This window comes from Canis lupus, chromosome 3 (assembly GCF_003254725.2).
Source record: "Canis lupus dingo isolate Sandy chromosome 3, ASM325472v2, whole genome shotgun sequence".
In the NCBI taxonomy this organism is placed as follows: Eukaryota; Metazoa; Chordata; class Mammalia; order Carnivora; family Canidae; genus Canis; species Canis lupus.
In genome coordinates, this window is record NC_064245.1 from 63,253,693 (window position 1) to 63,267,217 (window position 13,525).

General features: G+C 39.6%; 1 long non-coding RNA gene across 1 annotated transcript; it reads left to right on the forward strand.

The window, feature by feature from the left end:
• The first annotated feature begins 11,449 nt into the window (after positions 1 to 11,449).
• LOC112654150 (uncharacterized) lies at positions 11,450 to 12,998 on the forward strand. Its single transcript, XR_004814220.2, has 3 exons — positions 11,450 to 11,626; positions 11,869 to 12,039; positions 12,456 to 12,998. It is a non-coding gene; the product is annotated as an uncharacterized LOC112654150 (long non-coding RNA).
• The last annotated feature ends 527 nt before the right edge of the window (positions 12,999 to 13,525 follow it).

Sequence of the window (13,525 nt, forward strand, 5' to 3'; positions counted from 1 at the left end):
TTTGAGCTGAGAGTCCTCACAAGTAAGCAAGATAAAAATAGCCTTCTTTATAGAGTGATTGTAAAGACCACGTGTTATAGACTAAATGTGTGCGTCCCCTCCAAATTCACATGTTCAAATCCTAACTCTCAATGAGAAGTATTAAGAGGTGAGGTCTTTGGAAGGTACTAGATCATGAGAGTGGCGTCTTCATGGTCTCACTGTCTCTGCTGTGTGAGGCTACTTGAGAAATTGGCCATCTGCAAACCAGGGAGTGGCCTGTCATCAGACACTGGATCTGCCAACAGCCTGATCTTGGACTTCTCCATCTCAACAGCTGTGAGAAATAAATGTTTGTTGTTTAAGCCAGACAGTCTGGTAATTTGTTACAGCAGCCCGAGCTAAGATGCCATGTTAATGATGCCTAGGAAAGGTTGCCTTTGTGGCTTCACACATATTCTTAGAAGGTGACTTCTCTCACTATGGAGTAGCTCCTTACTCCCTGGCAAGGGAGTGTTCACGTTCTCTTCCCCATCATGCCTGGGAAGATATTTCCCAATTGGACATTGACTATATCTTGATGTATCATAGTAAAGTGGGTTATCATGATATTTAATTTTTTTTCCTTTTCTTATTTTACTGGGACCAGGATGTTGAATGATCTGTTCAGTTGGCATTTTCCATGTTATTATAAATTGACGCATGTGACAAGTTTAGACTCAGGCAATGCATGTGGCGGCTACTTATTTGTTTGTAGCTGAAAATGGTGCCAAGAAGTAATAAGAACAAAGGTCAATTGGTGGAATCAAGCTTGTGCTTCTCTTTTTTTTCCCCAGTGCTGCTGGTTGCCTAGCAAGGTGTGGGTGGGATGCGTGTATGCTGGGCTCCCAGGATGGTTAAAACTAGAGGAGACAGATTCTAGTGGGGGAGGCAAGGGGATGTGGGCAGCTTGATCTTAGCTGAGCAGAGGCTTTGAAATGATAGAGATTTAAATTTTAACCCAGGCTCTGAAACATGGATGCCTTTGGGCAGGTGGCTTTATGTGTCTGAGTAACAAAGTATAAACATAGCACAAGATAGGAAGGAAAGAATGGGGCAGCGTGGGAGATAATGTACCTCAATGTACCCAAGTAATGTCTACATCTCAACATCAAGTTTCCACATCCCAGAGAAAAGGGTCCTTTGTGCCTTCCAAGAAGATGTTTGAACTGGCTTAATCAGCTAGGATTTGAAACTGAGTCTTTTAGTTTGCAAAGCCCAAGTTCTGGGTTTCATTTTCTGAACTATTTTGTGCTTTATCATTTTGGCATGTTTATTCATGAGTTCCCTTTCTAGGGATGCCTTCATCTTTGCAAGTCTAAATCTTACCAATATTTCAAAACCAGCTCAAATGCTACCTTCTCCAAAAAACCTCATCTTTTTCTCTGTTAAGCATTTGTGTATTTTTATATTTTTTTAGATTCCATGAATTAGCTCCCCTGCTACAATATAAACTCTCAGGTAGGCTCAACTCTGGATCTTCCATAGCACCTAGGATGGTGTAATGCCCATAATAGGTATTTTATATTTGTTTCTTGTATTGAGTATTTGCAGAGAGACAGGCTATTTGTTGAAAGGACTCAAAAAACAAAGAAATGCAAGACAGTAACTAGGAAGACAGTGGAAATCTGGAAAAGTAGGTTTTAAGATGCTGCCCATCAAAATATTTGCCCATTAAGGTTTCTTAAATTTTTCCTTCATGTAATATTTGAAGGGGGAAATCATTCCTTTGTACTGTGATTCCATTTGTCTCAATATTTGTTTTTGTCACTGCCAAGGCAGAGTGGATGTCCATTAGATTTATTTCCTTATAACAAGAACCTGCATTGTTACTGGCTTCTTATAGTGGTGATCAGAAGTTCTCTAAACTTTGAATAATTTGAAATGAAGCAGGAAGGAAAGGAAAGAAAGACGAATGTTAGAAATATTTGCCATAATTTTTTCAAGCTTTTTTCTTGGTTTGTTAAAATGATTAGAATTCTTAGTGAAAGCAAAGGCCAGAATTAAGAATAAAAGAAAGCAGATTTGGATTGAAACTTAAACTTATGAGATGGATATTGAAAGTAAACCTAAAACCAAAGGAAAGAATATGTTGTATGTTGTAGATGCTGAGAATAATATATTCAAGATGGATTGCTTGGAGGCAGCCATTAACTCCTGAGTTTATTTAATGAAAACACTTTTGGTTTTGCAGATAGTCTTCTGGTTTGTACACACATACACATTGTTAAAAACATGTACGTGCTAACCTCAAATGTGCGAAAGATACAGACACTCATGTCATAGTGAGAGCCTCATTCCAGAGAGCTTGAAATACCATAAAATCCCTAATTATATCTTCAGTTTTAGTCACAATCTTCAACAATACATTATTAATGATATTTTGTACGTTAATCTTTCACTTCTTTCCCTTCACAATTAATCACATGTCTGGTTGGCCAATGCTACGTTCATTAAACATTGAATTGAAATGAAGCTCTGCTGCTTTGGATATGCTTAAAGATTTCCATCTTAATTTTGATTGTAATGTGTTTATGAGGCTTATGTTTTCTATCACTTGGCTCAAGACATTTTTCCAATTGCCCATTTTTATTAAAAAAAAACAGGACAAAGTATAACAAAACAGTGGTTTTGGGAAAAAACAAGCAAACAAACATTTATTTAAACTTTATTCTCTCATTATTAAACTTTATTCTCTTCAAATAAAGTCTTCCCAGGATCTCAGTCTATAAAGCATACAGAAATGGAACAATCCCAACTGAAAATGGGAGAGGTACACAGGATCTCAGAAGCTCCTTTGTGGGCTCCCCAGAACCTGTTTAAAGATCTTTGCAATATTGTATTCATATTTATGCATTAAACACTACTGTATAGCCCAAGGTGGTGACATTGTCAGAAAGGAGTTTGGCAAATACTACTATTAAATAGTTCAAAGTGTTCATTTGTCAGCTTATGGAGGAAAGTCTTTTTTGGATGAATCAAGTATCTTGGGTATCGGCATGTGCTATATGAACATACAGGTTGTCTGAAAACACAACTTTTGAAAGTGGATGACTATCTACATTTCACTGGTCTCTAACCACCTGTCTAGGTGCAGTCCTGGATAGCTCTGTCCTCTTCCCTTCTCTGATGAGTGTTCTGCTGGCCCCTTGCCTTGAGCCCTACCCTTCCACTCACCTGTCCATGGCCCTCTGCTCTGTACCCTCTGGCCACCTAGGCTGCTTCACAGGCACAGAATGAGGAGAATGACTTTTGAAGGCTTTCAAGTTCTTAAGGCCCGTGCAGTATGTGGCCAGTTGGACCTTCGACATCAACCTCACACAAATTTTTATGTTGGAATTGCTGTGATGTCAGGTGTTTCCCTAAGTCTTTACTCTGTTCATTTGGAAAATTAGTTCTTTGTTCACATTTGTTAGCTTTTTATTCAACACATATTTGATGAATGCCCAATACAGGTAAAGTACTGTGCTAAATGTTGTGGGTCCTCCTCCACCTCCTCCCCCTCCTCTTTCAAAAGCCTATGCAAACAGTACCTCCTCCATGAACTTTTCCCTTCTTCATGCTGTAAAAGTAGGGCTCCTGGCTCCAGCAGGTGCTTTATACATAACTATATGCAGGCACTTATTACAAGCTACAATTTAGCCATTCATGGAACTGTCTTCCACTTGTATATGACCTTCTTGAGGACAGAAGTTTGCCTTAATCATTTTCGTCTCACTCATCATGGTGTGATTTGCACATATCAGGCTGTCTACATACTGAAGGAAGGAGGGAAATCTGTGTGCAGTGGATATGCCTTAAGGTGGCCCTCAGTGAGTCATACCCTTGTATATCCCCTCCCCTAGAGCGTCGGTGGCACCTGTGACTTCATCAGACAACAGAATATGGTAAAGGTGATGTTGTAGTCTCTCCCATCATTGTGTTATGTTATGTAAGACTCTGTTTGAGCAGACTGGAGTGGAAGATACTTCTGCTAGTTTTGAAGAAGTAATCTGCAGTTTGTGGGAGGATCTACAGAGGGTTTGTGTAGCAAGGAACTGAGGGTGGCCTCCAAAAGCTGAGACTGGCCTCTGGATGATAGAAAGTGAGAAAACATGAACCCGAGGCATACACTTGCAAGGAAATGAATTTTGGTAACAACTCGAGTAGGTTTGTAAAGAGATTCTTCACCAGTCAAGCCTCCAGATACAAATGGATCTCAGCTGATGCCTTGATTATACCCTTCTGAGAATCTAAGTGGAGGTCCAAGATAAAATGCCTGGACTTCTGACACATGGAAACCGTGAAATGGTGGATGTATGCTGTTTTAAGCTGCAGAGTTTATGGCAATCTGTTATGCAGCAGTAAAAGAATTATACGTGGGAGAGGATGTTGAGCAGGACTTCTTCCTGTGGCTACAGAAGAACCACCTAGAGTCCAGAATAGAAGGCAAAGATACAGTGGTTCTCTTTACCTAAAGAGAGCTGCTAGCATTCCTCATAGTCGGCAAGACAGATCTTGCCAAAACCACTCCTTGGTTCCTCACTCAGATTACAGAGGAAAGGATGGGGAGGAAGAAGGGAGAGAGCCTATAAGTTTTGCTGATGGAGAGTGTTCAAGTGAGAAGTGACTGCTCCACCCCTCGCCCCTCAAAGTCAAGTGATAGGCTTGTAAGATTGGGGCCAGCCACAAGAAGTGGTGATGGTAATCTTGGTCCTTAGTTATACCTATTCTTGGGTTATGGGTTTGACTCTTGAGCAGAAGAAAAAGGAATGGGAATGAGTTGGCAAAGTTCAAGAGAGGCTGGCAACCAGGTAATCAGTGCTCTCATCATTTGGCGTGCCCCAAGTTGTGATTTTCCTGGAGGTTGAGAGAATGCTGCACAATAAGCTGGGATTGATCAACGCAGGCCATTTACCAGTAGGGAGACTGCAGCAACAGTGGAAGCTGAGTGGGAGACTCGAGAGGCAATCCAGGTTTCCCACAGAAGAGATCTGTGCTTTGCAAAAGGGAAGACTTCATGGGGCCCTGGAGGGAGGCACTCAGGAGAGTCAGCACATAGATGCCCACCATATAATGGGCATCTATGGTTGAAAGCAACAAATATAATGAGATAATTCAACAAATTTAGTTAAGTAAGGAATAATTTGCTCTTTCCCTGTTCCCCCCATTTCTTCCCTATTTTCAATAATGGAAGAGCTAAAAGTCTGTCTTGAGGGAGAAAAGGAAGGAAGTGAAAAATTAGATGGAATACCCTCACCTTCAAATTCTCTCAAACCACATGTCCAGCCCACAAGACAGAGGAGAGTAACTTTGTATCTAAGATGAAATTGAAGTTTTAAAATAGAGAGGACTTTTAATTACTAAAAGTAACCACGAAGTTATGTATTATACCCAAGTGTCATCAAGGGATGGAAGAGAGGGTTTCAACAGAGTATGGCTGAAAGCAGTGATTGGAAAAGAGACTGATTATTTCATGTATGTGACCCCAATGAGTTAAGACTCCCTAATACACTTAGGCTTTGCTTTCAATGAGCTCACAGGTGAGTAAAGGCGATATAATAAAGTCAGAAATAATTTAACATATACTAGAGAGGATGAGAATGAATGTACCATATCAAGTGTTCTGGGAATTCAGAGGATAGATGGAATTTTCTGATTGGAAGACCAAAGGAGGTATCACATGTTGTCCATAAATTTTCTTTAACATCAGCTCAATAATTATGATATGTGTTTGAAAGCAAAAAGTTCTCCATGGCTAACATCCCAAAATCATAAAAGATGTTGGACTATCTTTGTTTCATTTATTTTATATATTGATGGATTTTTTACAGGATTGGACTCTGCACAATTGGCTGAGTATCAAGCTAAAACCTCTGAGTTATGTTCTAGTTTTTCTTCCACTGCTAAGAAATGGCCATTTAAAATAATAGCTTAAATTGTCTTTTCTTCCTCCCTGTCCTCTCAAATGTAATCTTAGTGAAGATGGAAAAAACAGAAATGTATGTTCTTGATATTATGGTAATTCAAAATAATAATGAACTCAATCCTTTTCTGATAGTTGTGTTTATTTAATGCTGAGCCTTGGAAAATAAGGAAATAAGAGTCAAAGTATCATAGAAAGTTAAGTTGGCAAGGATATTAGAGTTTATTTAACATGACCTAACTAAAACAGTGACAGTGAGAATTGAGAGGAGGGGATGGATTTTCAAGTTCCTCAGGACTTGACTGTTGGATGTAAGGGTGAGTAAGGGAGAATGAGGAATGCATAAGACACCTAGATTCTTCCTTGGGCTTCTGGATGGGATGTGGTATCATGGAATCAGAGAATCCTGGAGAAGGTGCAAAATTTAAGAGAAAAGTATTGCGTTCTGTTTTGAGTTCTGTGAAAGTTTGTTGAAAACAGGAAATACAATTTATATGAGTTCAGTGTCTGTCTTCTGAAGTTATAGGTATTGAAGTGCTTTAGTCTTGGTGGATGTTTCTGCTTGTGAAATAGAATATCAAACTACCACAAAGGGTACAAAGGCAAATGGACATGTATGTGGACATTCATGCATACATTAATTCAAAAATATTCTCTGTGTGACACTACCTGTCAGGCACTGTTCTGGTGCCAGGAGTAGACTGGTGAGGCAATCAATGGTCAAGGCTCTTGCCCTCCTGGAGCTTACATTTGCATGGGTGCATCAGACAATAAACAAACAAGTGAACAAGAGTAATATGAGGTTAAACTCAGTTCTATACGAGATGAAAAGGTCAGTTGTGTTAGAGAATGTGTTCCTGGGACCATGTGAGATTGGATATTGTAGTCACTGCTGATTGTCTTTTATTTGTTTTTATTTTTTATTTTTTTGCTGGTTGTCTTTTAATTGAAGCTATTTCTGCTCCAACCTGCCTCCCTCCTTGTACTTGCTGGCACAACTTTGATTTTTTTCTGGGCGCTTAACCTCTGGTCATCATAGCAGTATGACCCCTTCCAATGTCAATTGTGGTTGTTTCTTCCTTCCTGCCGGTGATTAGTGTGAGTAAAGCTAGGCCTTGGCCAGTGGGGTCAGAGAGGTGGCTGTTGGGGGGACCCTGATAGAGGTTTTTCTTGCTGATAAGAACTGCATGTAAAGAAATTGTATCTTGTTCACTAAACACCATCCTGTCTTCGTGATAAATGGAATCTGTGACCCCAAAGGAAACATTGCTGGCCTGCTGAAGGTTCAGAGTGGAAAGTTGGAAGGGACCTAGGTCTTTGATGGAGTCTCAACACCACTGATTTATCCAACCTCAGAACAGTCCTTCCTTCGTGCTATATATATTGTGTGTGTGAGTTACCAAAGCTTTGTTTTCACTATTTCTCCTAGGTCTTCTTTGTTACTGAAAATATCCCAACTGATATATGTGAGTCAGAGGAAGACTTGTTGAGAAGGTGACTTTCAAGCTAATATATGACTGTCATGAAGGAGCCAAGTTTTGGAAAGAGCTGGGGGGTGGAGAGAGGGGCAGGGAAAAGAGCATTCTAGGCAGTGGGGACCGCAAATGCAGAAGTCCAGAGGTGGGACCAAGCATGATGGGTTCAAAGAAATGAGAGCTGACCACTAAGGTGGTGTGTTGAGTGATAGCAATATATGTAGAGACAAGGTCAGAGAGGTAGGGCATTGCCAACTCACACGAGGAACTTGGACTTTTTTCCCCCCAACTTTTTTTATTGTAGTAAAATAGAGGAACATTAATGCAGTGGAAACTCTGCACAATTGGCTGAGTTTGGAAGACCTGGACCTGGACCTGGAAGAGCAGGTCCATTTCTTTCATTTCTCCATCCCTCACACCCAGCACGTAGTTGAACTAAAATCTAGCTTACAGGTTTTTATTTTATTTTGATCAAAATAATTCTAATAACAGAAAGCTCACTTGAAAGTGAATATTTTTCTCTAATGCTCCAGTGTAGAGAGACAAGACCTTTTCCTTGACAGCAGGCAAAGGGGTTTCTCACAATTCTTTGATCAGACACAACTTCAGAAACTAAGTTTACAGGTAAAGAAAGTCAAGAGCACATGCAAAACTGTAGAGATGATGACTGCTAATTAGCTGCATCAAATGACTCTTGGCATTCCTAATTTTCACCTTTTTGTAACAATTCAATTCATTCCAAAGTTTTACCAGAGTAGACAGGCATGAAATGAATTCTCCACGGTAGGTTACCAATGGCAGAGAAATTGCGAGCTCTGAAATGGCTGGAAGAAATCATGTGAGCTCTGGCTCTTGCTTTTCCCTAAACTCTGTGGATTCTGTCAACATTAATTCTGTGAAATATGTAGGCTGCATTATTTGGGAGAAATGAACAGTTTTATTTTCTCTAAGCCTTATCTGTATTCCATCTTCTCCCTGAGCGCCGCTCTCATGGGGAGGATATTCGCTAGTGGGCATGTAGTGTAGTGGATGAGAACTAGGAATCAGGATGCCTGGGTGCTCGTTGGGCCCGGATGTGGGAAAAAGATAACGATGTAGGGGGTTTCAGTTGACTGTAAATTGTCTGTAAATCAGTAGTGTGGTGGGGCTGCCATCATCCAACATGCTGAGTTTTCTCTGCTCTCATACTCTGGTATACCCCCATATGCCAGCCACATGTTACTCTTTGCACTCCATTAAAAAAGTCACACTATTTCCTCCCATTGGATCCTTTAAAATGTACCATTCCTTCTTCCAGGAATGTCCTGACTCTGATTCTCTGTCCTTTAAAATGTAAAGTTTTCTCTCAAGCTTTCTGTGTTGCTCATGAACCTTGTATGCCTTCTCAAATTCTCTCAAGCACCTCCATCTTTCTCATGCAGCTGCACACTTTCTGGGTAATGTCATCTCCTCCTTCCCTGGTATCCTTGAGATTCCTGAGTGGTTGGAGTCTGAGCTGAAGCTCTGAACTTGCGTCACCTTCATGCATCACATGCTGTACCCCTCCCCTTTCAGACTTTTGCGACTGAGACTATAAAGTCCTACCGTTTGGGTATGGGATCCAGGTGCTTGATTAGATGCTGAGGGCCTGGGAGATGCACCTGATGTACAGAGGAAACAACTCACTGTGGGGTGACTTACAGTAAAGAAAGCCAACAATTAGAGAAAGGAGCAGGGTCAATAAATTTCAGCTCCTTTTGCCCTTTCTTGGGTTGTTCAGAGGTGTAGTTTCTCTGCAAAATTTCCCGAGAAGTCTTGCTTGGTGAGTAAACATGCCTCTTGAGTTGCCAGCTATGTCTCTGGCATATTGCTTAGTGGTAGCTGCTCTATTGCATTGTGCTGCTCAGTATCTTTCCTTATTTCATCCCCCCTTCTCCCTGAGCCCTTACCACCCTGGACTTGCACCTCCTAAGTTAAGTGGCAACACTTTAATTTTTGTCTTGGGACCTTTGTGACCTCTTCCCATAGGGCTTTGTTCCTATCTCTACTGTGGGGCAGAGGAGCCCTCTTAACCCACATCCCCTTTACCTACTCTTGGATTGCTCAATGCTTTCCATTTCTTCTGTAAACTGCACTCTGAATGCTCATTGCCAGTAGACCTCTTGCTGTAGTCTATGTGCACTAATGCTTCTACATGAATTGTATGCTTATCAAGAATTGGTTATGGGCAGCCCTGGTGGCCCAGAGGTTTAGCGCCGCCTTTAGCCCAGGGCCTGATCCTGGAGACCCGGGATCGAGTCCCACGTCAGGCTCCCTGAATGGAGCCTGCTTCTCCCTCTGCCTGTGTCTCTGCCTCTGTCTCTCTCTCTGTGTGTCTCTCATGAATAAATAAATAAAATCTTAAAAAAAAAAAAGGAACTAGAGTCAAATGAGATGTGGTAAATTAACTGTTAAAGTTTAGGGGGGAAAAAAAAGTTTAGGGGGGAGCAGTGGTGCCTCGCTGGCTCAGTCAGTAGAGCATGTGACTCTTGATCTTGGGATTGTGGATTTGAGTCCCATGTTGGGTGTGGAGATTACTAAGAAGTTTTTTTAAATCTTAAAAAAATGTTCAAGGGAGCACTGTAGCATTTAGAAATGTTCTGTAATCATAAGGCTCTCCAAGTGTGTTTAAATTTTTGTTCTACTTTGAAAAAAAACAAAACTAATCAGAGTTGATATATGCAAGAAAGAATACACAGAATGCCAATTCATGGACCAATAGTTACAGAAAAGGCCTTGGACCCATACCAAAAGATTGGCTGCACTGAAAGCTTTACAGCAATTGATGGATGACTTATACATAGGAAAAAGCCATGCTACCCAGCATTGAGCCCTGGGGGACACAAATTACCTACGGATCAATCTGCTGCTTGAAAATTTAGAGAGGAGCTAAAGTCACTTATCAATGGGGAAAGTTTTCTTAGGGAATAATTGTCCAATAGAATTGAAACAGTTCTAACTGATAAGACATTTTCGAGAAACCATGGTGGAAAAGGTGAAGCAAGTGCTACCAGTATATACAAAATCCAAGTAAAGATTCTCAGCAGCTGCCTGTGGCAATACTGCTGAAATTCCAAATTCTGATTTTTTATTGTTGTCAAAAAGTAAAAATCTCCAAGATTCAAGACATATAAATTATTTGCTTTTTGAGATAGATACTCTTCACAAAAATCAGTGTAGACAGACCCAGAATTATTCTATAAATTGATTTTTTCCCCATAAATTTATACATTCTGTGAGGAAACACTTGAAGAAAACAGACATCTGGAAAGTCAATTCTTTATCAATGTTTTCTAAATTGTAGGTCTTGATTCTTGGGGGAGGGGTCATAAAATTTACTGGAAAAAGTATTTAGAAAAATAAAATGAAATAGAATAAAGTAGAATAGAAAATATCAGTGTGCATTATATGTTGTAAAGGTATTTCATGAACATTTGTTTTCCTCTATGTGTGTATGTGTGAGTGTGGCATGTGCGTGGAATATAAATTTTCTAACTATGGTAAAATTTCTCTTGCCTTGTATTACTGGCAAAAACTTTGGAGGTCTATGGTATAAAATACTGCTTCTTAATGTTTTGGTTATGAATACAGTAAAGAAAGAGATTTAAATAAATGCCAGGTTATTATAACAGAATACATTTCTTTGTTCCAAGTTAGGGATCAAGGGGCTATAAAATATTTTAAAAAATAATATTGGAGTTTCATTTTAGAAGAAATAAGAGACAAGACTCGAGGTTACATATAATCATTAAAAATTGCTTACATTAAAGGAGATTTTTTCTTTTTTTTTTCAATGTTGCATTTAGTGGGGAGTGAAATTCCCAGTTCAACATTTACTAAATCTCAGAGAAGAGAAAAATGTTGCCTGAGGTTGACAATATTGGAAAAATTCTGAACTACAAGAGAATAATTAAGAACATGGTTTAGTAACCGATCCCAGACAAATTGGCGGTTCCAATGATTTACAGAGAGATGATATGTAACAATGAACTAATGATTCCTATTTATTGCAGTTGAAACTTAGCATCAGGGAAGAAGGCCTTCAGGCTATGACAAACACAGAGAAATCAAAAAATGAACGAAGAAGATGGAAAAGGATGTGTGATACCAAATCTAGAGGCCTGATCTCATCCTTCAGAAGGCAAAGGGCCCCTGGGAGGACTTTGTTGAACTGAATCCGTAGTCAACTACAATATGACGTGTAAAAAATGTAAGTGCTTCAAAGATATGTTCCAAAAGCTGTGTTTCTTTTTCTAAGCAACTTTCAAACATTGACTTTATTAAATGAATTCATATTTATGCATTTTAAATTAAAGTATTTAAAGTTTACATGGGATCATTTTTCTGATTCTCTGTTTTAACTGACTTTCCACTTCCATGATCAGTATAAGGGCTTCTCCTGTTGTCACTGCCTTCTGTTGGCATTGTTTATCTTTCTGTCTTTTGTGCCAGGGCCTGGAGTCACTGAAATGGGCAGTTTCTGGATGCAGACACCCTGGGGAGGGGCCTACCTGTTCCACCCACCCACTGATGAGATCTTAGATATGCAACTCAGTCTCAGAGAGACTCCTTTTGCAAGGATGGGGCTGGGATATCACTCCACTTCATTGGATGAAAACTCGGGTAATGTACATAAAGCTCTAAGCATAGGGTCAGGCACCCAGCAAATAATCAATGATAGTTTTCTCCACTATGATGTCTTAAATTTATCATTAATGTAATCGGTATTATCTTTTATACTTTCAAAACATTTTTTTTCCAGCATAAGTTTTAGATTGCCTGGCATGGGGAAAAATCATTTTCATTACTCCCAGAATCTTAGGATTTTTCTCAGAATAGTAACAGACAAAAAATGATAACATTAGCTTATGTTTTGATGGCATTTTATAACTTTCAGATTCCATGTGAGTGGCGCAATAGGCCTCATTTTCCGGGCTAGTTCAGGATGACAAATACAGAGAGGTTAATCTCGCCCTGCTCGTGGATGGGGAGAGTGGACTGACCCCAGATCTCCTGACACCAAGCCCGGTTCTTTCCAGCCAATGTTGTCCTGTGTACACTCCTCCGTGTGAGCCAACGATGCACCGCATGGTAAAGCAGCCTTCCCTGAGAACCTGGAAACGGGTCCAACTTGGAGGAATCTCATTATCACTTTTCGAAGCTTTACCCTGACTGCATGTTAAGTTGTATAATTTTTCTGGATTTGGATCTCGGATGGATGCTGGTTATTGGCAAGTACTGTATCTCATTCGGGAAAAATTTTCTTCAACCTGTATTAAAAGACTGGAAAAGAAAAACAAAACAAAAATCTTTCATATGAAAGGCATTTAGGGATTGTACTGCTATTTGACTTATAAAGAAAATGGCAACAGTTCAATAGGTTTATTATCTAATTTTTTTAAGACCTAAGGATTTATGCCATCTGGACCTTATGATTGGTCTCTGTTCAGTTTCTCCATGAAACCCCGCACCTCTTTTTAGCCATGGCTGAAATAAAGCCCACGGCTGGGCTTCTCTCATTGTCCATATACATGACAGTTGTGGACTTTTAAAAATTATACATAATAACTCTGGGAAACGAACTAGGGGTGGTAGAAGGGGAGGAGGGCGGGGGGTGGGAGTGAATGGGTGACGGGCACTGGGGGTTATTCTGTATGTTAGTAAATTGAACACCAATAAAAAATAAATTTAAAAAAATTATACATAAAATAGGATCTTGGTCACTTGGAAATTTGTGACATTAGTGATGTTTGGTACTTTTTATCTTGTATATACTTTTTAATACCATCTAAATTTTCTACATTATTGACTGGGGTCAAATCATTCTGCATTTTTGCTGTGTTTTTTGCTTTCCCCAGCTTTACTAGATTTGGAAAGCTTAATTTATTCTTTTCTCTATTTTATTATGCTCACATTCACCCTTAAAAGAATCAAAATCTCATCCAGAAACAACTTACTGGCTTCTTCCTAGAATTTATGATTTTAAGAGAGCAGCAAACTGATTTAATAAAATGGAAGTTCTTTTTTGAAAGTGTTTTTGCCATTGTGCATGTTCATTTCTGTTGTTTTTTTCCCCTCATACTATAGCATGTACCCAGCTAGACCTGGT